This window comes from Athene cunicularia (genome assembly GCF_003259725.1).
Source record: "Athene cunicularia isolate RWA chromosome 2 unlocalized genomic scaffold, athCun1 chr2_part1, whole genome shotgun sequence".
In the NCBI taxonomy this organism is placed as follows: domain Eukaryota; kingdom Metazoa; phylum Chordata; class Aves; order Strigiformes; family Strigidae; genus Athene; species Athene cunicularia.
The window spans coordinates 61471626-61477625 of NW_020799095.1; positions in this window are offsets into that span (position 1 = coordinate 61471626).

Consider the following 6000-nt stretch of genomic DNA (forward strand, 5'->3'; position numbering starts at 1 on the left):
TCAGCTCCAGGAGCAGCACCAGTCTTCCTAGTGCACACCAGAAAACATAAACAATAACATGAGGAAGAGCTGGTAAATCTTCTTCTTCAGAAGTCTGGCTGTTGATTCTCTTGTCACATATATTGACTTCAGAGGATTTCCAAAGATTAAAATAAAAATCAAGGGGAATAATGGAAAAAGATCAGAGAACCTGAACAGGGCCCATAGCTCTGTACTATAGGAAAGAACTGAATCCACTGCTGAAGCTAGAGAAAGGGGAAATCATTTCTGCTGATAAGTCATTTGCCAAGGGAGGCAATGAGGCCAACCAGACAAAGTTGGAAGGTGATTCAGGATAAATCGGCTCTGCAGCTGCTTTTTGGGCATCCTTGTGCAAGTTGGTTCTTTGCTTTGTGTCCTGGTTTTACATCTGGGAAGGGGTCATACAGTTTGCAAGTATTGCCTGAAGCCAAGGACCAATACTGAGCCACTGACTCCAGAAAGTAAACCTCAGAGCAACTGCTGTTTTTTTTGCAAAAACTTCACACTTGCAGGAAAACAAAAAAATGGGAAAATAATAGTAAAAAAACCTTGTAAAGTATGGGCTAATTCTTACTAGGCTTCAAATGAAAACCTGTGTGATGGTCAGAAAGTTGGATTTTTTTTCTCCCAAAGACTTACATGGGCTGTGGATTTTAAAAAGTCTTAGAAACATGGTATTATTACACTAGATTATAATGAAATCCTGTATATAATGTAGAAGTAGGTAGAGGAGTTAAAGTTATCTTATATGTAACATCTCCAGCAACAAATTCTTCCAGCAACAGATGGTTGATTTGAAGAGGTACAGGACTGGTTTTAAAGGTACTGAGTAAAAAAGTTCTTGGCTCCCACTGACTTAAATGAAAGCACATGGCCCCTCTCAGGAGGAGATATGTCTTACCAAAACATACAAGAGCATTGATAATGTGCCAACTTTTAAAAGAATCAATATTAACTATGTTTTACTGTGTTGTATAGACAGGTAAAAGTAATACCAAAAGCAGCTAGTTTACCTCAGGTCTTGGTTTGGCTTTGTGCTCTTTATTGACTAACAGGTAGTATTTGATTGCAACAGAGAGATCCACTTTTAATTACCCTAGGTTGGATGCTTGTATCCCGAGTCTTTGATAAATTTAATTTAATACTGGTGCAAACACTGAACTCAACACTGCTGTGTCATCTTTGACTCCGAAATTTCATTTGAGAAGTACAACAATTGGGCATTGCTGTGTGACAAGCACAGTGAAACAACATCTCCATATTCCAGCCACGTTTTCTTTTTTCATCACAGACCAAAATTTTTACCTGTTTCCTCTCTCAACACATTTATAAATCGTCTTAAGTATCCCACTACACTGAAGGCTGGTTCATAGGGGCTCAGTGATATGGAGAAACACAGTGATACAATTTTTTTGGCATGCTAGCAGAACATCCAGTGATGTTTTAATGCCTTTCATTCAAATTTAGCCACAGCTATATCTCTGTAAAAGCTTGTTTCACTCTATTGCTACAGCCTTGATGGTTTTCTATTGCTTTCAGTCAGTCACTTCAGTTGGTATTGATTCTAAAGCGTTACCAGTTGTTTTCCCTTTAAACTGACCTACTGATCTTTGAAATATTAACACATATACAGACTGTTGACATGAAAATGAATCAACTTTGCGGCAAAGTACATTAATATATCCTGTAGCTTGAATGTTAGCCTGACCCCCTGGAGGTTTGACAAGAAGATTTGTAATACCTTTGAACTCTGAGCCTGGTTCTGTTTGACTCGGTAGCCTTGAGTACATTGTTGAGTTCCCAAACAACTCAGAAATCATGCACTGAGATGTAGGACAAGAGCTTCAAAAGTCCAAGTGTCAGTTCTTCTCTCTTGCCATCTGTCCATTGCCAAAACTGTTCCCTGCATTCATTTTATCTTAAGTTATTCTGGTTAAATAACTTTGTACACCATCTACCAAAAGGCCCTCAAGGTCTCCACACACATGTATTGCACACACATACATGCACACTTATCTTCAAGCATCTCCGAAGCACTCAAATGTCTGACGGTGTTGAGCCCTGAGCCTTTAGGATGCCTCAAGTTGGTAAGAAAGCAGCTTACATATTTTTATGTCTCTTCATGAACATGTAAAGGATTATTCGGGAGCTACTGCTAAGAAATAATCTAATTTAACACATAGCAATAATTAGGCTTGGTGCTCATAGAAGCAATGCCAGGATCTGACCACTTCCCATAGGGTTAAATCTATTCAGTTAACTCCAGTCTATGCCACAGACTTTACTGATTATTCTTTGTTCTCTTCAGTGCAATTGTCGCAGAGCTTCCTGTCAGATGTCTCCATGAAGCCTCAGGGGTACACTTAAATACCCCTTGCATGAGAATTATCATCTGGGATGGAGCCCTTTGGGTTTGCTGGATTCCCTGTGCTAGTGAAGGTAATATGCAGATTGCTTGCCTGTGTTTTAAAGACCTCCCTGCATCTTAAAAATAACTTTTTAGAAAACAATTCTCCTTTACCTTCTCCCCTAAGCCAGACAATTCACTCATATCCTGAGTTATATATATCACTTTTCCTCAGGCTTTCCTGATAATGGCAATGGTATTTTTCTGGGAAAAGCTTCTTGATTATTAACCATTCCTCTTCTCCTGCAGCTTACTTCCTCATTGGGATCATAATTCTCTGCAATATCTTAATTATTTATTCTGGAAATGATAATAAAACTTAGTTCTTTATACATAGTAAACTGTAAATGTAAACTGTCACGATTTTTGAAAGTGACTAGCGATTTCTGCAAGTTCAAACAAAAGTTTGTTTTTCCAGAGATTGATCGTTTGTCTTCTGAAAATAAGTTTTGCCCCTCTAAAGTGTTCAGGCTGGATGTCCATAATGAAGTGACCAAGAAAATGGATGCCTGCTACCAAGTAACTACCACTCACTGGCCTACAGGCCTGAGTGTGGAGCCTCATGTCCAACCCATCATGCTGGAAATACCCACAGTGGTCTCTACCAAGGCTGTGCCCCTAGTCCCTGCCGCTCCTGGCATGATTGCTTCATGAGTCTTTGCAAGGCTACCACCCCAACCTGCCTCACACACACACACACCTTCTCATCCTCCCATACAAAGCCTTTAACTTTCAGCTGGTGAACCTGGCAGCAAGGTTTCCAAACAGATGGCAAGTCTCGCACATGAGAAAAATTTCTATTTCTAGCCCCATTTTGCAGAACACAAGAGCTCTGGAAGAGGTTTGCTCACGGCCTCGCAATGAAGTCACAGAGCTGTAATGAGCAGCCAGATGCTTGGACATCCCAAGCACCTTCCTCCAGTCGTGAAGCCAGGGTGAGGATTTGCCTTCTTGCCAAGAACCCTGATGGTCTTTCAACCACTGCTAGTCAGCCATCACAGGAGTGCAGGACTTCAGGCAAGGCAATGGTTATACCTTAAAAAATTGAGTGGCCACAAGCCATGAGAGATGAATGTTCAGGCTGTTGTTTGAGCTTCAGCCCTGGGTTTCATATCCCTGCATTAGACTACAAACATGCACCATAAAGGAAGAGTGACTGGAGAGCCCAACCAAGTTTGTGTTGTGTGAAGTGGAGAGCTGGGCTCTCCTCAGAATTTTCAGGCTTTTCTTTTGTTTTAATCTGACCCTCTGACACATTGAGTCTTGTCGGGAGCAATAGTCTCCTTCCCTCTCAGAAAGGGAAAGGTTTGGGCACTGCACAGCAGTTACACCTTCCTGCTGTCTCCATTTACTGAAAAGTTGTTTTGTGTGTGGAGCTGGACAAGTTATGGTCAACTTTGACAGCCAGGCTGGAAAGCAGTGAGAGGAGGTCCTTGGTCCAAAGTGTCACTGAGACCCTCAAAAGAATGGTGGATGTCCTTAGCCTCTCTGTACAGCCTGAGTGGGGTGAGAGAAAGGGAAATGCTGCACCAGAACTGGGAGAGACTGTCCTACAGACTAACTGAGATCATTTCTTCAGGCAGAGAGCACAACAAGGTCATTTTGGAAAGGAGGGTAGATTTAGAGTTGCAGGTGCAAGAAGCTGCTGGGAGAGTCTAGAACCGAGCCGTTAAAGACCTCCTGGGTAGGCAAGGCAGACACAATGTTGATTGCTTTGGCCCCACAGGTGAATGGGTCTACTGGTTGGACAGTCCAAGCGTGAGAACTGTTTCCATGCATGTGAAGAAACACACCTGTACCATGGTGGTTTTGAAGCAGGTGTCTTGTGGGAGTGGATCCTTCACAAACGAGTTTTTCCTAGGCTGTTTTAATAAATCAAGAAAGAAAGCATATTCTGACCAGCAATTCCTTGTTATTATTTCAGCTAACTGCAAACTCTGCTACTATTTTGGCTCAGCCACCTGCTCACAAAGCTTAGTTTGTTGCTAAGTGTCAAAATACCCTAAATCAGAACTGGTGTCTCAGCTAGCAACCAAGCAGCACTAACACTAATGAGTCTGCAACATGATTTACATACAGGATCTCAGTGCCTGCTACTATAAGAGCAACTATAGAGACTAGTAGGTCTGCATGAGCATAGACATAAAAATCTGTCACGATTCTGGTCACCTTATTTTAAAAAAAAACCCCACATATTATGGGGATTTAGAACATTTTAGCATCATATATTCCCATCTGAATTACTGAAACTTTATATTCATGCTACGTAGGAAGTCCTAACCCAAGTCAGTATTTTTCAGACATATTACAGAAATATTTTTTTGACTTTGTAGGACTTTTTGGTTTTCTGGCTTTGACTAGAAATTAGTGTTTTGACACAGGGCAAAGGAAACATACAGCTAATTTTGAAGTATTTGACTCTAGATGTGTTATAGTTAGCAGGTCAGAATTTAGCTATCAGGATTTTGGATTATAGCGTCATGCTACTTTGCTCCCACTTGGTTTGCTCTGCTTGGTTCTAGTTATGTTCTAGTCAACAATGATTGGTTGGGAAGCTCATTAACATTGCTGGAAAATGTTCATGCATGCAAGGTGATGAGGCTCCAAATATCTGAATACTCATCAACAGTGACTCAGAGATCAGAAGACATTAACCTATAACAACGCAAACAGTGAGGCTGATGCACCCAAATGCATTTTGAAGCCTGGGGTGGCTGAGGGAATTCATTACATAAACCAGCCATAGTGGGCCAGCACTGCTGAGAGTTGAGCAGTGGGACTGGCAGGGTGCATGGGACATCCGCAGACTCTCACCTGGGTTTCCTTTCCCTAGCGACACTTGACAATGCCCACAGGAAATGCCAGCATTCAGTTTTGACCTTCACTGTTTGAAAGCACAGAGGGACAACTGGGGAAAAATTGATAATAATATATTTTCCTTTCTTTTCCTTTTCAAACCAACAGTCTTGACCCAGCAGGCTGCCCAACAGTACAGGCCTGCTTTTCCTCTTCTCTCTCCACCCCAGCGGGAACCATCAATACCTCAAACTGTGCTGTGGTGGGAGGCCTGTCTGGCAAGTCAGCTGCTCAGCAGCTGGGAAGTTGCTGGCATTCACATCCCATGGGCCTGATTCAGAGAGGCTGGCAGAGCTGCTGGAGACTTGCAAGATCAGGGCCGAAAGGGCAGAGGGGCTCAATCTAGGAAGGAGGGATGACAGATCAGAGCAGGGGAGAGTAATCTGCAGCACCAAGAATTGGTTTGCTCATACTCTAGCAGAGAAAAAAAACTATATCTCATAGGGACACTCGATGCTTCAGTTATAAAACTACATCTGGTTAAGCAAAACATGAGAGCACTTGATAATGTCTACATATGCAGTATTCACATGTATGCTAGCAGGGTGAAGCGTGTTCATCATGCCAGGTGTATACTGAAGAAACAAGGACTCCTAGGAGGAGAACTTGACATCTCCAATAATGACTCTGCTATTTGCCTGCTGGAGAAGGGAAGGGAAGGGAAGGGAAGGGAAGGGAAGGGAAGGGAAGGGAAGGCAAGGCAAGGCAAGGCAAGG